This window comes from Grampus griseus (genome assembly GCF_964374135.1).
Source record: "Grampus griseus genome assembly, chromosome: 18".
Lineage (NCBI taxonomy): Eukaryota > Metazoa > Chordata > Mammalia > Artiodactyla > Delphinidae > Grampus > Grampus griseus.
This window is the reverse complement of record NC_139012.1, coordinates 76,293,448-76,315,784: the sequence shown is the minus strand read 5'-3', so window position 1 is coordinate 76,315,784 and position 22,337 is coordinate 76,293,448. Positions and strand designations below refer to the sequence as shown.

The following is a 22,337-nucleotide window of genomic DNA, read 5'->3' as shown; positions in this document are numbered from 1 at the left end:
ACCGGCATGATGGATACATGACATCTTGCATTTGTCAAAACCCGTAGAACTGTGGAGGAAAAGGGTGTACCCTAGTGTACACTGTGTACTTAGCTAATAAAAACGTATCAGTATTAGCTCTTCAGTTGTATCCACACTGATACAAGATGTTAGTAGGAGGGAAAACTGTTTGGGTTTGTCCCGGTTGTGTGAGAGTTTTGTTCTTTCTGTTCACTTGTTCTGTAAGCCTAAAACTCCCCTATAAATGCTATTAATTATTCTTTTCAATTGCAGAGTGTAGCTGGTGGTTGGTGAAGGGTGAATGTTAGAAACACAGTTTGAAAGTCCTCTGATGTAAAGAGGCTTTTGGGGCTTCGGGAGTAGATGAGCTTCAAGTAGGGAGTGATGAAAGGATGACATGAAGGCTCAGCATCGCCCCCCCCCCCCATATTCCCACAGAGGGGTCTGGGTCATGACAAGGAAGAGGCGAGGACCAGAGAGGAATGACAGTAAAAATTGGAGGAGAAAGGCATAAAGAAGGCTTATTTAGATTGCCTGGAGTCACATGGCTGTTTGGGGCCGAATCAGGACTAGAATGGAATTCGTCTCTCAGGTAATCTGCTGTATTTCTTCTATGACATCACTGCAGGTGCGGAGCATTTGAGCTGATCCAATGAGATGCCTGGTAGGCGACTGTAGATAGATAGCTGATATTGGAATGAGAGGTGAGAGCTAAAAGCAGAGGTTTTTTTTTTTTTTTGAAGTATAATTTACATACCATAAAATTTTCCCTTTAAAGTATACAGTTGAAGGTGTTTGGTATATTTACCTGTGCAGCTATCACCACTTTATAATTGCAGAACACCTCTATCACTGCAAAAAGAAGCCCCACGCCCTTACCAGTCGTCCCACATCACGCCCACTGCCCTACCACCAAAACCACTGGTGCCCTCTAATCTCCTTTCTGTCTCTGTGGATTTGCCTGTCCTGCACACTTTATGTATGTGGAATAATTTAGTATGTGATGTTTTGTGCCTGGCTTCTTTCACTTAGCACGAGGCTTTCAAGGGTTCATCCATGTTGTAGCATGTGTCAGTACTTCATTTCTTCTATGGCAAAATAATACTCCATTGTATGGATAAGACCGCATTTTGTTTATCCATCGGACAGTTGATAGATATTTGAAATGTTTTCACCTTTCGTCTGTTATGAATAATACTGCCATGAACATTCATATACAAGTTTTTATATAGACAGATGTTTTCAATTCTCTTGGTGTGTACTAGGAATGGAATTGTTGAATTGTGTATATATTGAGAGAGAAAGAGAGATAGTAACTCTATGTTTAACCTTTTGAGGAACTGCTAAATCGTTTTCCAAATTAGGTGCACCAGTTTACATTCCCACCAACAGTGTCCAAGGGTTCCAGTGTCTGCATACCCTCGCCAACACTTGTTACTATCCTCCTTTTTGGTTATGGCCACCCTAGTGGGTGTGAAGTATATCATTGTGGTTTTGATTTGCGTTTCCCTGATGACATCAAGCACCTTTTTATGTGCATATTGGTCATTTGTATATCTTCTATGGAGCAATGTCTATGCAGATCCTTTGCCCGTTTTCTTCTCTGCCAATCGGGTTGTCTTTTTATTATTGAGCTGTAAGGCTTCTTTATATTTTCTGAATACAATTCCCTTATCAGGCGTAGGATTTGTAAATATTTCCTCGCATTCTGTGAGTTGTCTTTTCACCTTCTTGATGGTATTCTTTGAAGCATAAAAGTTTCTGATTTTCACGAAGTCCCATTTTTCTTTTTTGTCCACTGTTTTTAGTGTCATATGTAATAAACCATTGCCTAATCCAAGGTCACAAAAATGTACTCCTGTGTTTTCTTCTAGATGTTCTATAGGTTTAGATTTAGGATTATTGCCCACTTAGAGTTAATTTTTGTATATAGTGTAAGGTAGGTGTCCACCTTCATTCTTTTGCATGTGAATATCTACTGGTACCAGCACTGTTTATTGAAAAGACTATTCTTTCCCTCACTGAATTGTCTTGGGATCCTTGTTGAAAATCAGTTGACCACAAATGAGTGGGGGTCAGTTTCTGAATTCTCAATTCTATTTTATTGATCTGTATGTCTAACCTCAAAATTCTTTAAATAAAAACCAATAGTGAGACAATTAACTTAGTCACATTACTTATTCCGTGTGAAAAAGAGAGGATGGAAAAATATCTGTAATCCTGTCACTGTGAATGTTTTGCCGTGTTTCCCTTGAGTGAGACTTGGACCATTTAATTCCTTTACGGTTGTTATTCTTACCTGTTTTTTCTTTAAAAAAAAAAAAAACTCACTCTGCTTGCATTGCTCATTTGTTTTCCTGCACACTGCAGAAGACGGAGCGCACAAATCAGCAGGACCCCTAGGATCACTTTATACACACACACACACACACACACACAGGAAGGGGAAGAGGGTCGTTAAATTTCTTTTTAATATTCTGTACTTTGTTGTTCCCTGATTCACTGAGTGCAGTACAGGGGCCCTGCACCAGCTGTGCACTTAAGTCTGTCTCTTAAGACACTTTTCGAACTATTTTCATGAGAGCTTTGAATCACAGGTTCCCTTAATTTTAGGGCAAGAAGTAAGAGCATTCTGAACAACACATAAACCTTTTTTGAACCTAAGTTCAAACTGGTTTCTTGGCCCCCAAAGATTTTTTTATACCTAAAATACCTACTCAAAGATATTTATGCTTGAAATTTTTTTAAAAAATCCTTCGGATACCTATACTTTACTACACATGATTTAACTTTTAGGTACCTCTGTGACCTTACAAACAAAGAGATCTCTTGAGAACCAAACTGGGAATCCGTATTTTCAGAGAGCTGAGAGCTTTTCAAACAGTTGAAAGAGATCTAAGAAATTCACATCTCTGGAGGAAGGATTGTGTCCTCCTTAAGAGCTAAACGTGAAAAACACGTGTAATATTTTAAAATTTATTGTTCCAGTGAACATTCACATGCCGTAATTTAAATGATCCATTTTTGCCAATGACTTGGCTTGTATGTGAAATACTAGCTTAAAATGATTAGACAGGTTAAGACTGCTATTTCAAATTAAAACCTGCATTCTTTTGTCCTCTCAGACTTAATCTGTCCAAGAGAGGTGTTGATTCTTTCTTCTCAAAACCTACTCTTGGGACTTCCCTGGCGGTCCAGTGGTTAAAATTTTGCCTTCCAATGTAGGGTGTGCGGGTTTGATCCCTGGTCGGGGAGCTAGGATACCACGTGCCTCCTGGCTGAAAAACCAAAACATAAAACAGAAGCAATATTGTAACAAATTCAGTAAAGACGGTAAAAAATGGTCCACATCAAAAAAAAAAAATTAGTTTTAAAAAAACTCAGGGCTTCTCTGGTGGCGCAGTGGTTAAGAATCCGCCTGCCAATGCAGGGGACACGGGTTCAAGCCCTGGTCCGGGAAGATCCAACATGCCGCAGAGCAACTAAACCCGTGCCCCACAACTACTGAGCCTGTGCTCTAGAGAGCCCATGAGCCACAACTACTGAGCCCACGTGCCACAACTACTGAGCCCACGTGCCACAACTACTGAAGCCCGCACGCCTAGAGCCCGTGCTCTGCAACAAGAGAAGCCACTGCAATGAGAACCCAGTGTACCGCAACAAAGAGTAGCCCCTGCTCGCCGCAACCAGAGAAAGCCCATGCGCAGCAACAAAGACCCAACGCAGCCAAAAATAAACAAAACAAAACCAAAACAAAACCTCCCTTTCCCCTCCCCCTCTCCTCCCCCCTCCCCTCCCCCTCCTACCTCCCCTCATGGTCCACCCTTGTCAATCCCTCAGCCTCTTAACACCACTCTCCCAATTACTTCTTTTTTCTTAAATTTTAAAATTAATTTTGGCCGTGTTGGGTCTTTGTTGCTGTGCGTGGGCTTGTCTCTAGTTGGGGTGAGTAGGGACTACTCTTCGTCGTGGTGCATGGGCTCACTGCAGTGGCTTCTCGTTGTGGAGCACAGGCTCTAGGCACGTGGGCTTCAGTAGTTGTGGCTCGCAGGCTCAGTAATTGTGGTGCAGGGGTTTAGTTGCTCTGCGGCATGTGAGATCTTCCCGGACCAGGGCTCGAACCCGTGTCCCCTGCAGTGGCAGGCGGATTCTTAACCACTGCACCACCAGGGAAGTCTCCCCAATTACTTATTAAGATCCAGTGGAATTGCCCTCTGTTCTGTTACATGAACAGACTAAACTCCCCTTCCTTTTTAACGGGGCTGATCCGTCTCCCTTTGAAAGGCTGATGTTGTCACCTCCAGCTCACAACACCCTGTTTATTTTCTTCACAGCCCTGATGCTCTGATTTGTATGTTTACTTCCCTATTTCCTGTGTCTCCCACTGGTCCATAATCACCTTGGAGATAAGGATCTTTCTTTTCCCCTAAATCTCCAGCACCTGGAGGAGAGCCCAGTCCATGGTTGGAGCTCCATTAATATGTGTCCAGCACATGATCAAACAGTAAGTAGTGAGTTATAACCAAGAGTCAAACTCCTGCAGAGTCTGCAAGAATGAGTCTCTGTGTAGAGCCATAATTAATGTATTGCCACAGAGCGGACCGTCTACACCGCCTGCTTCCTGGGGAGCCCACTTAGCCTCCACCATCCGAATGCAATAAAGTTGTTTCAGTTCTGTTCGGTTTTGTTTTTCCTTGGGCTTTGAGCCCCCAGAATTCATTGTCATGGCAGATTTCCTTCAACTCCGTTGCTCTGTGACCTTCATTCAGTACTGACTTCCGGGAAAAGCAGTTTGTCTGAATGAGGCTCTTGTGTTGTTTCTGAATGTAGCCGTGCTTCTGATCTCAGTGCTGATGAACTGATACAAGATTCTATTTCTCTGGATAGCAAGTTAGAAATTACAGAGTGAACGAGAGCCCTGACCCTGCCGGTCCATCCTCGTAGGAGCTACCCCCCGTCTCTCATGCCACAGCTGAAGTGGAATCCTTGTTTTGGGTCCTTGGCAACCTTGACTGTCCTTACTAGCATTTGTCACATTCGTGGTGACAAAATTAATTGTCCAGGCTGTAGTTGTCCTACCCCAGCCTAAAAAACTCCTTGAGGCCAGAGAACACATCTGTCTTTTTTTTTTCAGTCACTCTATCTCTAGTAAGCATTCCTTTCCAGCTTTAAAATGCTGACATCTGTGATTCATGGGTCCGTCTTCCAGCAGCAGTGATATGTGACTTTGCTGTGATGTTAAATAAATATGCAGAAAACTCACATACAGGGACACAAATGGCTCCACGAGAGGACTCAGGTATTAAGGAAGAGGTGGGCTGTAGGGAGAGTGAGAGCAGGCAGGAGAAGCCAGATTGAACCTTCAGTTGCGGAAGTGCAGGCAGGTCGCTTATTTCCTGGGTTGGCTCCTTGAATTTTTTCACAGTTATTGATGCGATTATGGTATATTAGTTTATACCCTCAAATCTTTGATGATCTTTTCCAATTTCTTGGAAATATAAAAGAATAGAATTATCACCATCTTCACATTTTATTTCATCCTTCTGTTTTCAGTTTGCCCTGTTAAGTCTTGTTAGAGTTAAGGATCTTAAGGGATGAACTTAATAGTTATACAAAATGTTTGCCTTTTGCCTCACCTAAGAGAAAACAATACCCGTAACTGTATTGAAAGACCTCTCGTCTTTGTTTTTTTCCCTCTTAATTATATAAGCTGTGCTGAGTGGGATGTAATAACATGATTTTAAGTAGATAATTAGTGTGTGGAAGGCACTTGGCAATGAAGTATACAGCAACATCAGTGGTATAACCTTGGCAGTAGAAAAATGTAATCCAAATGTCAATACAGAAATAAAACCAACATCAGGTAGTCAATAATTTGGGAAATAATGTTTCTGGGAAATATAGTCAATTATACTACATTTTCTAATCAAAATAAAACATGTAGTTTACTTCAAACTTAAAAGTCATAGTCCCAGGAGGCATAGGATATGTGTGTGTGTGTATATACATGTATACATTGGGAGTTTGTATATATTTACATTCCATTAAAAATGATAATCCTTCCCCCTACTTTTATTTCTCCTCTGATCATAATTCCAAAAGAAAAGCCCTTTTGGATGTTTCTCCTGGAAATTATCTTTCTATCTCCAGTGAACACGCTTGTGCTGTGTGTTGGCCTGTCTACTTCACACCTTACCTTTGACCTCCTGTTTTGGTAGGTGAGGAACTCCCTCCCATCCAGCCCTGCCCTACCTCCCCTCCTCCCAGGGTAGTTACATCTATCATTTTATTAATGCACGGATCCATGTTAACCGCTTTAAAGTGATGTAAATAACGTTTGCTCTAGAGCCAAGGAGTATGTTAGGATTATTTTTCCTTTCTTGCTTAGGTTTCAGTTTTGCCTGTAGTTTCTAAAAACCGTTCTTTTTGTCTCTTGCCCTCACTGAATTCTACATACATTTTTTTTTTTTTTTTTTGTGCGGTACACGGGCCTCTCACAGTTGTGGCCCCTCCCATTGCGGAGCACAGGCTCCGGACGCGCAGGCTCAGCGGCCATGGCTCACTGGCCCAGCCGCTCCGCGGCATGTGGGATCTTCCCGGACCGGGGCACGAACCCGTGTCCCTGGCATCGGCAGGCGGACTCTCAACCACTGCGCCACCAGGGAAGCCCTCTACATACTTTTAATACTCTGCAGAATACTCTCCAGGTGCTCTATCCTATCACGTGTTTCCTTGCATCTCCTGCCCACCTTTCTCTCTCTTCTGAAGCCCTGTCCTCCAGGCTCCATCCAGATCTCTTGTTCTCAGGAGCTTCCTCCTGCTACTGAAATTTGTTTCCTGGACCCCTTGTCATTTTTATTCTCAACTTCTTCACTCGTGTTCCCGATGCACACATATCAGTAGATTCTTAAGAAGTATTACATAGGTGGTGTATTTCTGAGACGTTGGATAACCAGAAATATCTATTCTCTGATTGTATTTGGTTGGTAGATTGGCTGGATATAAAATCCTAGGCTGAAATTCTTTTCCTCTCAGAATTCTATGTATTTTTTTAACTTTCTTCTGGTTGGCTGGAGAGAAACTCAACGCAGTTCTGATTCCCAGTCCATTGTATTTAGACTCCAGAATATTTTTCTGTCTTCTCTGTATGTTTAATGTTCTGAAATTTGCAAAACCTGGGGAACGGGAGGGATCGTCTTTCTTTTATGTGCCTTTTCAACCTAGAGACTGGTTTTCTTTAGTCTGGGAAATTTTCCTGTATTATTTTTTTTTGTAATATCATCCTCCATTTTCTGCATTTTGTCTTTCTATAGCTTAGTCATATATTGAACCTTCTGGATGTATCTCCCAAGCTGCTTATATTTTCTTTACTATTACTCTGTCTTATTCTTTGCTCTCTTAGAGATTCCTCGTCTATCTGCTAGCCCCATTATTGAGGTTTTTAAAAAATATTAATCTTTTTATTTCTTTTTAATTTACAAGTGCTTTATTTCTTTCTCCCCCTACTTTTTTAAAAATAAATTATTTATTTATGGCTGCGTTGGGTCTTTGTTGCTGCACACAGGCTTTTCTGTAGTTGCAGCAAGCAGGGGCTCCTCTTCCTTGTGGTGCACAGGCTTCTCATTGCGGTGGCTTCTCTTGTTGCGGAGCACGGGCTCTAGGCGCGCAGGCTTCAGTAGTCATGGCTTGCCGGCTCTAGAGCACAGGCTCAGTAGTTGTGGTACACGGGCCTAGTTGCTTCGTGGAATGTGGGATCTTCCCGGACCAGGGCTCGAACCCGTGTCCCCTGCATCGGCAGGCGGATTCTTAACCACTGAGCCACCAGGAAGCCCCTCTCCCCCTACTTTTAGAGTAACATTCCGATCTTCGTTTATAGGTGTAATATCTTCTCATATCTCTTTGAGGATGTGAAATAAAATTTATTTGAAGTTTTCTTTTGTTCCTGTATTTTTCTCTATTTTGTCTAGGTTTTTTTTCCTGTTTTTTGAAAGTTCTTCATAGAAGCTCCAATATGTGGTTTTAGACTTTCTTTAATTAGCTCATTTATTTCTTATTTACATATTGTAACGTTCATCAAATACTGTAAACATTGAAACACTGAATAAATTAATACATTTCAGATGACCATAAAATTAAAGTACGCTCGTAGTAATTTGGCCCTGCAGTGAAAGGTGACAGCATTTTCCATTGTTTATCACATTTATTTTCCTCTCCTGAAAGAATTTCCCAAAAAAGTTATAAAAATAACTGAGGACAAACTTCTTAGCAAATCTAAATATTGACAAGCACTGTGCCCGTCCCTTCATATCCTGTCGTGAAAAAGGGTTTTCTATTGTGCGAGTATAAAGAACGCATCATTATTACCATGTACGTGCATACATCCTTGGATAGCAATCAGGAGGGCTTTCTGTGGAATGAATTCTTGAATTTTTCCCAGCTGTTAATAATTAACTGTGTTATAGATAAGATTCAAGTTAAATTGTATATTAGCTTATTTAGTGGAAGTCTAAGATTGACAAGTATCTGTAGCAAGAAAGGCTATTTTGAGAATTTAACTCCCCGTAAAATACATACCAGGCTGTAATTAGTGCCGTCAGTACTTGCTGTTTCTCTGTCTACATTAGTGTTCTAGGCATGTTAGCAAGACTGAAAAATATTTCTGCTGGTTGTTAGACTGTTATTCTGAAATCATAAATACATACACTTAAACTAGACGAGTTGCTATATCGATGCCTCAAAATTATTTTAAATTACGTTCTAAACGCGAATAATGCCACAATTAAACAAAAGGCGATAAAATGCTATCAGAGTAGTTTGATTGCTTTGAATTTATTGAGGAAGTATTCCTTCTGAAAATAAAAGCTGAGAAGAGGGGGAAGAAAAAGGAAAAAGTGTTCAAGGAGGTTTTGCATGTGAGGCTGTAAGTCTCGTTCACCAGCGTCACTCTCCCCTATACTGACACCTTCGTAAGGCCTGGGGCACCTCTGAGAGAGGTGACGCTTCTGTTGATATTTCCCGTTCTAATTCATTCAGAGATCCTGAGATTACACCTACTGAAGCAGCTCTCAATTTGGGACATTTGAGGAAGCTGCCACTTGTCAGGGCCCCAAACTGATCGTTAGGAACTTTCAACATCACAGCTGGGACAAAGGGCAGGGTAGGCGAGTGCCTTTACAAAGTGCGGCATGATTTCAGCTTTTGTCTCATGTGGTGTTTGCTATGATTGTACAGACAGGCTTGTTGGACTCACTTGATCTCATCTGTAACCTTTTTCCCCATAGCTCTCTACCACGACCCCCAGAGCAATGGTTCTGGACCCGGCTTTGTGCCTTGCTCTGTCCGGTCATGTATAAGTGAAGGCCTCTGGGTAGACTTCCAGAAGTGCCTGGCCCGTGAATAAATATTTACTTAGGGTTAAAATAAATGAGCTATAAACTTTAAGTACCATTTATAAAATTTAATGCACAGTGCCTCTGCTTTGCTTCTGTCTTTGGCCCTTGATCTGTAAATGTTGCTGTCACCCAGAGCCCCGTCCATGGATTTCCTCTTTCTTCCTGACACAGTGTCCCTCACTGGATGACTTCTTCTCCCGTCGATGTGATTACTATCTATTTACTGATATCACAAACATTCTCCCTATATAGCTTCTCCCCTGAGCATCAGCCCTGCACTGTGAATTTCTCCCTGGAGAGCCCCCAGGTACTGCCCATTTCACACGCCCCCAAAACAAACTCGTCTTCCGCCCTCTCACCTCCAAGCTTCACCTCTGGTTGTGGTCGTTGGTTACTAACCATTAGGGAAATGCAAACCAAAACCACAGTGAAATACCAATTCACACTCATTAAGATGGCTACTTTTTTTTTTAAAAAAAAGACACAGAAAGTAACAAGTGTTGGTGAGAAGATAGAGAAATCGGAACCTTTGTGCCTTGCTAGTGGGAAAGTAAAGTGGTGCGGCCACTGTGGAAGACAGTGTGGAAATTCCTTTAAAAGTTGAACACGTAGCATTACCGTATAGTCCAGCAATTCCATTCTGGTCATATGCCCCAAAGAATCAAAACCAAGGACTTGAACAGTTACTTGGACATCCGTGTTCACAGGAGCATTATTCACAGTATCCAGAAGGTGGAAGCAACCCAAGTGTCCATCGGCGATTGAATAGATAAGCAAAACGTGGTCTGTGCATACACTGAAATACTATTCAGGCTTCAAAAGGACTGAAATTCTGCTAATTGCTACCCCATGGATAAACCTTGAAAACATTATGCTAAGAGGCATAAGGCAGACACAAAAGGACAAATATTGCCTGATTCCATTCATATGAAGTAACTGGAATAGTTAAATTCAGAGAGACGGAAAGCAGAACAGTGGTTACCAGGGACTCGTGGGAGGAACAAACGAGCAGTTGCTGGTTATGGGAACCCTTTCAGCTCGGAGCGATGAACAAGTTCTGGAGATGCGGTCATGATGATTTTACAACAGTGTCAGTGTACTTAATGCCACTGAACTGTACCCTTAAAAACGGTTCAAATGGTAAATGTTACGTACATTTTACCACAATAAAATAAGTAAAGCTATACTGAGCGAGTCTTTTCAGATATGTAGACACACAGTTTTCACATTTCTCTAGGGCAATGCATGCAGCGCTGTTCGCAACCTTGAAGAACAGCTGTCCAGTGTCCTTCAGAGTCTGAAGCCAGCCCTCTCCTCTCACTTCATTATCCTTGTTCTGGCCACCTGGAAATTCACAGCTGCTATGATTACATACAAGTCTTTCCTCTGCCTTTAATAGTCCTCTGCCCCCATGAGCTGATGATGGAATCTGACACTTCCAGACCCAGCAAGTACCTACCACCTTGGGGAAAGCTGTGGTGAGTCCTATAGACAGAATCCATTTCCAAAACAACTTTCGCATACTACTGATTCATCCCAAACTTGTCCTCAACCACAGTGAGGTCTTTAAGGGCAAGGACGGTGTCTGCTTCACCTTTGTGACTGCTGCACGTAGCACAGCATAATTTGAAGCAGGGTCTTAGTAAACAGTTCGATAACTGAACTTTTAAAAATACATATGATTTTTCTAATCCTTCTCTGAGAGAGTAGACAGACCTTTTCCCCCACTTTCCAGAACAAATAAATAAGGAAAAGAAATGTCACACCTCGCCCAGGTTGCAGGCATCAAGTGGCTGAAGGGGATGGAGAGACGGTATCAGAAGTCTTGCCTTCTTACATCCCTGGTCTTTGGAGCCAGGCATTAAATCTTACCATCCATATGTTAAGAGCATTCCTTTATTGGTTATAAAACACACGTTCTCAGATATTTGCCATAGGTCCTATCCATAAACGGAATGATCTTATACATATTTCTGCTACCTCTCCTGTAATAAACCCCCTGCCACTGTTCCAACACCAGGAGGTTGGAAACAACTGTGTCATTAATGGACGAGAACAGATCCTAACCAGGGCTCCCAGATGAAAGCTTCATTATTTCATTACTAGCCTCCAGGGCGATTTGGTCTCCTAACACTGGAGCACGGGATTCGGGCTGAGAGTCTGAGCCTTGAACTATTAAGAAATGTAAGTAGTCCTTGACACAATTTGGAGCAATTACATTCTATTGTGCCAAGAATTCCGTATTAAAAATCGATTTAATCGTGCGTACTCCATCTGGTCGATATTATGATCTTTTATGGGAAGGAAACACGATTCTGTATTTACCTGATGGTCCGCAGGATAAGCATGTCATTTGGTAGCCCTGAAAAATTAAGGAAACATTGAAAGTGTTTACGAGATTTCCCTTTACTAACTTGTGGGACTCTTGAGCTGTAAGATTCAACGTCTTACATTGTTTGGGATTTTAATGGAAAAGAAAATGTTTCAACTGAAGCAAGAAAATTTCTACGTGCGCATCATATGCTATATTTATTTGCATGTGATATTCCTCTCTTATGCTTTTGACATTCTAATCCCTTTAAACATAACTTAGATGGTCATGTTAGTATGAATTGGTGTTTTTTTATTCAAAAAATCTGGATAATGAAAGGTGAGAGGCTTACTTTTGTCTGCTGGGTCGATTTCAACCATATTTAGCGAAGGACTGTGAGATTTCAGCTTAAAATATTGCAGGGAAATGTTTTTAAAACCAGAGTGATTGCATTTTGTTATGTGGTGTGTTTTTCAAAGGAATTTATATCTTAATCTGAAAAGGAGCCTTAGCTTCCTTCCATGGCATTAGAGGCGTAAGAATGAGATCAGTTTGTTAATAAGTGTTTTTGAACTGCTGACGTGCTTATAGTTGTGAAGTATTTTGTTCCTGTCACAATCTTAAACTGTCAACAGCATGGTTAGTTGCCTTAAATATTGATTTGATTCTGAATCGCCTTAACTTTTTTTTTTTTCAAAAGTCACTGATTTGTTAGGTAGGGTCTACTGTTACTAACTATAACAGTCTGTCAAACACCTATTTGGTAGCAGCCACAATATCTTTGTCTCTGTGCCCTGATTTCCTCATTTGTGAAATGCAGACCATGCCTATTTGTTAGGGTTGCTAGGAGCTTTAAATGAGATACTGTACTCCATTTAGAAGGTTCTGCTCGAAGATTCTGTGCAGAGTAGGCATTAAATACACATTAGCTTTTATCATCATCATCAAAAACAACAATGACGGTTCTGTAGTGTGTGGTTTTCTTTCCATTCGTTCATTAAAAATGGAAGTTTGGGAAAGGTGTGGGGAGGAATAAATTAGAAGTTTGGGATTAACAGTACTCTCTATAAAATAGATAATCAGCAAGGACCTACTCTATAGCACAGGGAACTCTAGTCAATACTGTGTAATAACCTATATGGGAAAAATATCTAAAAAAGAATAGATACACGTATATGTATAACTGAATCACTTTGCCATTCACCGGAAACTCACACAACATCGTAAATCAGCTATACTCCAATATAAAATAAAAAGTTTTTAAACATGAAGCTTGGGGGGGGGGGCGGGGATTAAGGAAGCTGCCCTGATCACGTAGCAATTCAGTGAATGGAATTGATATACTCTCTGGCTGCACGCATCTCACAAATGGTGGGGTATACAGGTAACAAGGCAACAGAAAGTACCGGAGAGAAATGAACACGGTGAAGTGACAGAGTAACAAGGCCTTCTCCTCTACATGATTCTTGAAAGGAGTGCTTCTTTGTTGTATGGTAGCAGTGTATAAAGGAAAAGTAACTTCCTCTCAGCTGCCTTTATTTCTGCACTAGTAGTCAGTAGCTTCCATGCTTTTCTTTGCATTCATGAAAATACGTAAACATGTGGCATTTTTGTTGTGGTTTTACAAGAAATGGATTCTGTACCCGTTACTCTAACTTTCTTTCTTGTGTTGGTTTGCCTTGAAAAAATCCTTAGAAGTTTTGTAAGTATGTGGTGTTTGCTGCTAGCATTGGGCCTGTCCAGGACTGACCCATAAAGAAAAAACTCTCCAAAGATTTCAGAGACGAACCCAGCCTGTTTATTACCACAGTCTTCATTTAACTCTGGCCACTCAATCCCATATTTATGGGGCAAAAGATACTGGAGGGGGGCTTCCCTGGTGGCGCAGTGGTTGAGAGTCTGCCTGCTGATGCAGGGGACACGGGTTCGTGCCCGGGTCCGGGAGGATTCCACATGCCGCGGAGCGGCTGGGCCCGTGAGCCATGGCCACTGAGCCTGTGCTCCGCAACAGGAGAGGCCACGGCAGGGAGAGGCCCACGTACCGCAAAAAAAAAAAAAAAAAAAAAGATACTGGAGGGGAAGTTCCTAGGCTATCTTGCTACTACTGTTATTTTTGTGCTGTTATTATTTTTTAATTTCTGATAATCCTTACCCTATAATAGCATCCTGATTTTTCTCCCTTAATTTGCTGTCTACCTACCTAATGACTTACCTAGTCATTTTGCCTTTTCTTTTGTCAATCTCATACTGTTTCTTTGGCGTACATTCCTTCATTTACATACATATAGATTTTACATTTTAAAAGACAGGATTGCTGCATTTATCCCCTAATGAAGAACTTTAAGGGGTTTCCCCCTATGCTTTTTGTTTTGTTTTGTTTCCCACTGTTAACAGTACTGCAAAACAAGATCTGTTTTTATATACAGGTGATTTTATTTATGAGAAATGAACTTCTAAACATAGAATTTCTAGATGAAGTGTATGCTTCTTTTTTATCCTAATGCATACTGCCAGACCGAATTCCAAAAAGACTGTAGCCCTTTGACTTTCAAACAGATATCTTTAATCAGCTCAGACCTGACTGCATATCACTAGATCATGATGTTGCTGCCACTTTAGTGAGAAACCGAATGGCTAATTTATTTAATTACTCTCTGTAGGGTACTTTTCCACTTCAGTCCTCTACCGTGGGTCTTGGAAGAGCCGAGTAAATTGAGGAACAGCTCCCCCCATTCCCGGATGAAGCAATCATCCAAGTATGTGGCTGGGAGCTGAGAATCTGAGTGGCAGCAGGTCCAGCTGCCAATGTGGTACAGTGGGGGCTGGGACCCCTAGACAGGAGTCTGTGCAATTAGCCAGGACGGTTACTGCATTTTTGGCAGTAGGGCAGCAGTTAAAGCAAAAAAGAATCTTTTTCCAAGAAGGAAAAGCCATTTAATAAGTTTGGGTCAGTTTGCTCATAACAGCGCTACATTTGAGCAGGAGAAACCCCAGGAGCTTGGCAAACCATCACTACTGGCCAGTATTCCTCCCAGCTCACAAGTCTGAGGCCGTCCGGGCAGAACCTGGCTCTCTGCTTTGACTGTATCCATTTAATAGCATTCCTAGTTAACAGAGTGAAAGCAGGGGAATCTTTGCCCCCTTAATCCAGAAGAGTAAGATTTAGTGTCTGTAGAAGCCGTGGTCCGAGTAACCGCACAGCAGAGGGGGCGGGCAGTCTGTGTGGATCGCGGACTGTGTGCTTGGGCACGCAGCTTGAAACCGTGGTCCTCCAAAAATGACATTGATGTTTATGAACGGCGCAATGCTTTCTTTTTTGTAGATTAATCAACATTTGTATATGACTAACCACTGTGAAAGTCTGATTTTATAGTGTGTCGGGGAGCCATCGTGTACCTGTCCTGTGAATAAATAAAGTAAAGACTCGGTACGTTTCCATAAATATTTTAAAATACAGTGTGTTCTCCTACTTTTTCCATTTCACCTAGGGAAATCTTGCCAAAATAAAATCAAGTTTGAGTCTTTACAGTGTAAGAGAAAACCAGCTCATGGATTTTGAAATGAGAAGATGAATTCTGTTTGTCTTGTTTCTTTAGGTTTTAATTTTTTCTCTCCCAAATAAATCTCTCCAATGAAATACACAGGTCTGATCACCTAATGATGGATTATTTGAATGAAGGTTGAAATTGAATTGGAAATGTTGAAAATTAGCTGCCTTATACTTTTCAAAAAGCCGCAGCACCTGCAACTGATAAAAATGAGGACAAACATATCAAAAATCTTTGAAGAAACATGTGGTCCACCCAGTGCCAACTTGGACAGGATCAGAACACTGGCTGCTCAGAGGAAATATCTCAACATTCAGCTAATCAAGGGTGTTAGTCTGAAGTAAAGATTGAAAATTGTGACATGGTTAGGATTGCTCAGAGCAAAGGTTAATGCTGAGAAAGAGAAGCTTGATTTCTTAGGATCTTTTCCCCTTACTGTGTATTTTCAACAACTAGAATGTCATAGTTATATGAAATTCACTCTCAGTCTTTAAACTGATTTCTCATTAATAATTTATCAAGATCTATTTCTGGTTTAGGGATCTAATTTTGTCAAGGTCTGCATTCACATGCATTGCTACCACGGCCTCTGAAGAGTCAGGCCTGTGGTTCTGTGCATGAGGCGTCAGGCCAGAGAGTAATTACTCGAAAAGAAGCGAAGATTTCTGAATCCTCACCCGCTACACACAGATTTAATCATGGCTCCCTGCAGTCTGTCCCGTGGCGTTATTTTGCTTATAACAAACACGTTACAACATTATTTCGAAGTTTTATCAGGTTGACCTAATGAACCTATTTCTTTCATCCAGGGTTTCTCAGTAGTGGCACCCTTGACATCTTGGACCAAATAATTCTTTGCTGTAGGGAACTCGCCTGGGCATTGTAAGGTATTTAGCAGAATCTTTGGCCTCTACCCTCTGGTTGCCAACAGCGCCCTCAAAACAGTTTCCAGACGTTGTCAAGTGTCTCAAAGGCAAAATCAACCCTAGTTGAGAATAACTGCTCGCAACAGTTATCTAAATAAAACATGAACGTGTTTAAAAAGTTCAAAATAGTACGAGAGGTATGAGTGAGTCTCCATTACTACCACCTAGAGAACACTTCTGCTCCCTCAAGATAATGAACAGTTTCTCATGGGTCTTCCGGAAAGTCGCCATGCGTATGAGAGTGTATACACCTGCTCTGCATAATCATGACTACTCAACATATACCTTGGTATTTTTCATGTAATAATATATCAGTGAGAGTTCTGTATTACCATGTCACACACCTATATTGCTCTTTTTAATGTCTACATAGTATTTCATCGCTGTGGATGAATTATATCCATTTAACTAGCTACCGATATCCGTGCAGGTTCTAATTTCTTATCCTTCCAGATAATGCCATGGTAACATCCTTGTATTTTTATGTTGAATACTATGTGATTATAGCTATAGGATATAGAGTATGTTCCTAAAAGTTGGAATTGCTGGGTCAAAGGAAAAATATATTAAACATATTTGTGGACAATGCTATATTACCATTTGGGTATAAGGGTAGCTGATTTCTCTGGTTATCAAACTTTTAAATCTTTGCCCATTTGTTGGGTGAAAAATGATATCCCGGGCTTCCCTGGTGGTGCAGTGGTTGGGGGTCCGCCTGCCGATGCAGGGGACGTGGGTTTGTGCCCCGGTCCGGGAAGATCCCACATGCTGCAGAGTGGCTGGGCCTGTGAGCCATGGTCGCTGGGCCTGCGCGTCCGGAGCCTGTGCTCCGCAACGGGAGAGGCCACAGCAGTGAGAGGCCCGCGTACCGCAAAAAAAAAAAAAATGATATCCCTTTGTGTGTGTGTTTCATAAAAAGTGAGATTTCCTATATTTATAAGTGGTTTTGTGTCCTGTGATCACACTGCCTGTATATTCTTTCCCTGTTTTCCTAACAGCTTGTTGGCATTTTCTTTCTTATTTGTAGGAACTCTTTATATAGTAAGGAAATTAGATCTTCACAGACGTTACAAATATATGTGTACTGTTTATTCATCTTCTTTCAACTTTATTAATATTTTTTGCTATAGAAATGAATTGTTTCAAATTTATTCCTCTTTTTGTTTGATTTCTGAGTTTGTCATACAGAGAGTCAGTTTCACATACAAAAAATAACTTTATTTTCCTGTTTTTTCCTAATGCTTTGAGTTAGTTTTTTATGGTTAAGTGTTCAAGCCATCTGTGATTAGTTTGAGTATATGGAGTGAGACCACAATACTCTACAGGTATAACTTTTCCTATACAGAATGGTAATTTATTATATGTTAAAGGGTATTTCAACAGAGTGAGATAAAGGTGGTTTATTAACCCAGTGCTGTTGACATAATTGCCTCACATTTGGGTACAAGATAAAGAAGCTGGTTCCATACTTGGTGCTTGCAGGGAAGCAGTGGAGGGCCACTGCAGCTCCATGAGGAAAGGCAGTGGCCTCAGAATGGCAGGCGAGGGCCTTGTCCACTGTAGGGCTTTGTAAGTTAGGGTCATGAATTCAATCTTATTCGAATAGTGTTTCTTTTTCACATTGCTCTTGTACTTAGCATATATTTGGGGGTTTATATTTTTATCCATTCAGCATTTTTAAATGTATTATTAATATAACACATATTTGGTATTACTTCTGTCATCATATTTCATGTTATGTTTTCAACTCTTGATGTTTCCTTGGTTTCTACCTTTTGCTGAAATTCTCGTCATGCTTTATTTCCCTAAGGACTTGTGAACATCCACTGCTGACTTCTGGTGTTGTCTACTGTGCCCGAGAAACATGAAGCCAAACTTGACTTTTCCCCTCGTAGGCTAATTGCTTTTTCTGCCTGAATATATTAAAAAACTGATCCTATAAAATTTTAAAACTCATTAATTCATGTATCAGGGTTTGTGTGGTTGTTGATCTTTTGGTGGCCTTTGTTTTGTTTCCTGGAGACAACAGGTGTCTTCTCTATTTATTGGCTGATTAAGGTTTTAGAATATTTCAGGAATTTTTCTTCTATTATATCTTCGAACATTTGTTTCCATGCTTTTTTTTTATACCTTTTTAAAAATAAATTTATTTTATTTATTTATTTTTGGTTGCGTTGGGTCTTCGCTGCTGCGTGCGGGCTTTCTCTAGTTGCAGCGAGCGGGATCCTCTCACTGTCATGGCCTCCCCCATTGCAGAGCACTGTCTCTAGGTGCGCGAGCTCAGTAGTTGTGGCTCACGGACTCCAGAGTGCGGGCTCAGCAGCTGTGGCGCATGGGCTTAGCTGCTCTGTGGCGTGTGGGGTCCTCCCGGACCAGGGCTCGAACCCGTGTCCCCTGCATTGGCAGGCGGACTCCCAACCACTGTGCCACCAGGGAAGCCCTCTCCTTTGTGTGTTTTTTTTAAGGTACACCTTTTGGGGTTTTTGTTGTTGTTGTTATCTTTGGAAAGCAGTCAGTTTCTCTTAAATTCAATGTTAACTTTTGTTCATTGCTCAGTTTTCTCGAGCCTGCCCTACCCTACCCTGACTGCTTTCAGCAGTGTCCATTCTGGGTTTTATTTCCATGGCCTTAATCTGTCACATCGACCTTTCCTTATCTGTTTCCTTTTTTGATATCTTACACATCTCATTTTAGCTCTTGTTTCAGTGAAAGACCACATATTCTTCAGCTCTTTTCGCCTCGTCAGGAGCATTCAAAATATTTTTCTGTGCTTTGACCTGGTTCTTTCTGTGGAGATTGTTTCATATTATTATCATTTATTTGTATGTCACATTCTTCTGTTTGTATTTTTTCTTTGTTATTTTTTGATGATGTCTAGGGGAGGGGGCTTCACAGTTTTTTCAGAACGCTTTCTCATCAGTGTCTGTCTCTTCCGCACTGGTCACCTGTCACTCTGTAGTAATGACCACCTCCCTCGCCACCATTTCTTCTCCTCAGGTGAGTCGGAGACCTGCATGCCTCACAGGGAATCTCTGTGCATCACAGGTTTCCTGTTAGGTGAAGTTGCATTTCTTTCTTTTCACTTTGCCTCGATTGGTATCAGCTGAGTTGATTGCGCTCTTTGCTCGGTCCTGTGCCCTGCCATTCTCCTCAGTCACCTCTGGGGGGAAAAGGCATCTGTGTGCGCATTGCCCTTGAACTGCGGTTTGCCTGCTGTGTTGAATTGGACCAGGGACCTCAGCCATGACGCATACCTACCTCTGTATCTCACCCTCTGAATAAGCGCTGATTCAGCTCTTTCTGGGGTGGTTCCACCTCTTTGTTGGAAACCTTTTCCCTCGGAAGGTTTTGTCTTTTATTGACATCCTCCCTTGATTTGATCCTACTTCATCATATTTTTCAGCCTCTATTCTATGTCATTTGTAGTTTTAATTAAGGCTATCGCATAATTTCCTTGAAAATAACTTCTCTATTTTCAATTGTTTTCCTGCTTTCTGTTGATATTAGGGAGGGGAGGACAGTAAAAATAGTACTACTCTACCTTCAGCAAAAGGCACTACATTAACTGAATTAAGCAATAAAATAGTTGTGTTCAGTAGATATTTATCAATGTTCTCTGTATTGTTTGAATAGAAAAGTATAACACAATCTTGGGAAAATTAGATTAAGACCCTTGAAGCACTTTGTCAGTATGCTTGAATCAGGTGTGGACCTGGACTGTCATTGCACTAAAAGTTTGGTTGGAGTACTGATTGCCGAGACCTCATGTGATAGGGAGGCCGTGCAAATAAAATTGTTGTTTGGGGGATGGCTAATATTTGAAGAGGTGTGGTAACAGCATTCTGAGTGCAGAACAGAGCACAAACTTCTGATTCTTAGTTCTCCACCAGTATTTCTTCACTGAGAATAGCCAGGCCTCATGGGGACCTCTGGGGAGGTAGTTGACATGAAGAGTACATAGGAGTGAGGAAGGGTTTTTGAAGGTCAGCAAGCTTATCCTAGATTTCGGAGGGATCCCTGGTAGTCCTTTGAATGAGGGAGTGAGATGATGAAAAGCTGTGCTAAGAAAACTCTATCTGGCGGTTGAATTGAGGTATTTCGTTCGATCCCACTGGGACATGGTGAGTGAGTCCCTGTTTGTACCGCGCATCCTACTGGGTACAGTTGTGCAAATCTGGGAACAATTCCTGGCTCAGGAAACTTAGTCTGGGGGAGCCAAGAAACTGACTTAGAAAAATCTGACTTAGTAAAATGTCAGTAGCAGAGTTAATCTCAACCCAGATGATTATGGGGTGGCTGTTCTGTGTTGCCAGAGTCCTTCCACTGTAGTAATGGATTCAGTCTGTCATGCTATTACACCACTAAGGTGGATTCTGTGATTAGCATGGGGTACATTAAAGACTACCCCACATCACCGGGATCCTGCTGTATCATATAAATGCAGCTGAATTTTAGACAGCGGCGTTTTGTATCCCGTATTTCTGTATTTACTTTTTTCTAAATCAGGTTTCCATTCAGCCTCCTTATGGCTCGCCCATCTTCCGCTTCACTCTCACCACCTCCATATCTTCTCCTAATTATACCTGGTAATGGTTCCTTCTCTAAGATAATTTTTTTTCTTTTATAAATGTATTTATTTTATTTTTTTAGTTTTGGCTGTGTTGGGTCTTCGTTGCTGCACACGGGCTTTCTCTAGTTGCGGTGCGCGGGCTTCTCATTGTGTTGGCTTCTCTTGTTGCGGAGCACAGGCTCTAGGCGCGCGGGCTTCAGTAGCTGTGGCACACGGGCTCGGTAGTTGTGGCGCACGGGCTTAGTTGCTCCGCGGCATGTGGGATCTTCCCGGACCAGGGCTCGAAGCCGTGTCCCCCTGCATTGACAGCAGATTCTTAACCACTGCACCACCAGGGAAGTCCCAATAATTTTTTTTTTTGTCGTTCATGTCCCTGGCACTTTGCTCTGCAGTTGTTTTTATGTCAGTCTTGCCTAATCAATTAGAATTATGGTCTACTTGAAGATATAATCTGTACTTAATTTATTTATACATCCCATGTTACTCCAAAAGATGATTTGAGCATGTTGCCCTTTGCTGAGGTGGTGGACATTTGATTAAGGAGGGTCAGTATTTTATGAGCTAAGAACACACATGACCAACAGAGGAGTTTCTGTGGTTTTTTATTTATTTTTATCTATTTGAAAGTCCTACAAAGATAAATCATATTTATCGAGTCAACTTTATAGGAGAAAGAACATGAAGTTGAGACCCTTCCAGTATTGAGAAAGTGTGGACACAAAACATATTAGATGTAAATTAAACATGAACTGCTTTTCTGTAAATATGTACGTGCTACCTCTTAAAGTCGATGTACGCCTTAAATTTTCGTTAAAATATTGGTGTTTGTGATACTGGGAATCTGTATTTTGTGAAAGAGCCGCGGCTGCAATCCTCTGGTGCTTTATCTCGCAGCAGCTGTGTCCAGCTGGTGGTCCACATTCCCCACCACGCCTTCGGTGAATGGAAGCATTTAGGTCCATATTGATACAAAACTTCATGAACTTTTTTCTCTTTCAGCTTTGGTTCGCCTTCGTTAATGGATTTTCTGGGCAGATTTTATTTGAACGTTGGTGCATTGGCTTGTACAACGTGGTAAGCATTCTCCACTTCTCTCTGATGGCGTGCAGAACTAAACTGTTTGTGTCTGGGAAGTGTATCTAAGTCCCTCATCTGCCTCCATGGCAGGCAGCACAAATACATCTTTAGGGCCTTTGTTGCTGCCCCACATCCTGCAGAAGCCCAAACTCTCCACACATGGTTTCAATCATAGCAGATCATTCGTGAATAACCCCATGAAATTATTAACCCATATATCTTGAACATAGACCCTTGTTACCTCCTGACTAAATGCCCGGGCAACATTTCCATGTTTTTAGCTCAAGAAAAAAATTTCTGAGCTACGTCTAAACTCATTCCACTCCATGATTTTATTTCTGAATTCTTAAACCTATGCGAATATACAACGTGTAACCTGGTGTCCTTTTTGTCCTTCTTAAAAGTGTATCTGTCCTTGTGGAAGAATGTTTCCTCCCACAGTTAGTGCTAAAATAATGAATTCTGACTTCCAGCTCCCATGGTGAATGGTAATCAGCTTATTTGGTATTTTTC

At 41.4% G+C, this 22,337-nt stretch overlaps 1 long non-coding RNA gene across 1 annotated transcript in view; it reads left to right on the top strand.

The window, feature by feature from the left end:
• LOC309836025 overlaps window positions 1–21,821 on the top strand; it is a 55,225-nt gene extending 33,404 nt beyond the window's left edge. The window contains exon 3 of the long non-coding RNA XR_014298084.1: window positions 21,747–21,821. This is a non-coding gene — a long non-coding RNA (uncharacterized lncRNA). The remainder of the gene's footprint in view (window positions 1–21,746) is intronic.
• The last annotated feature ends 516 nt before the right edge of the window (window positions 21,822–22,337 follow it).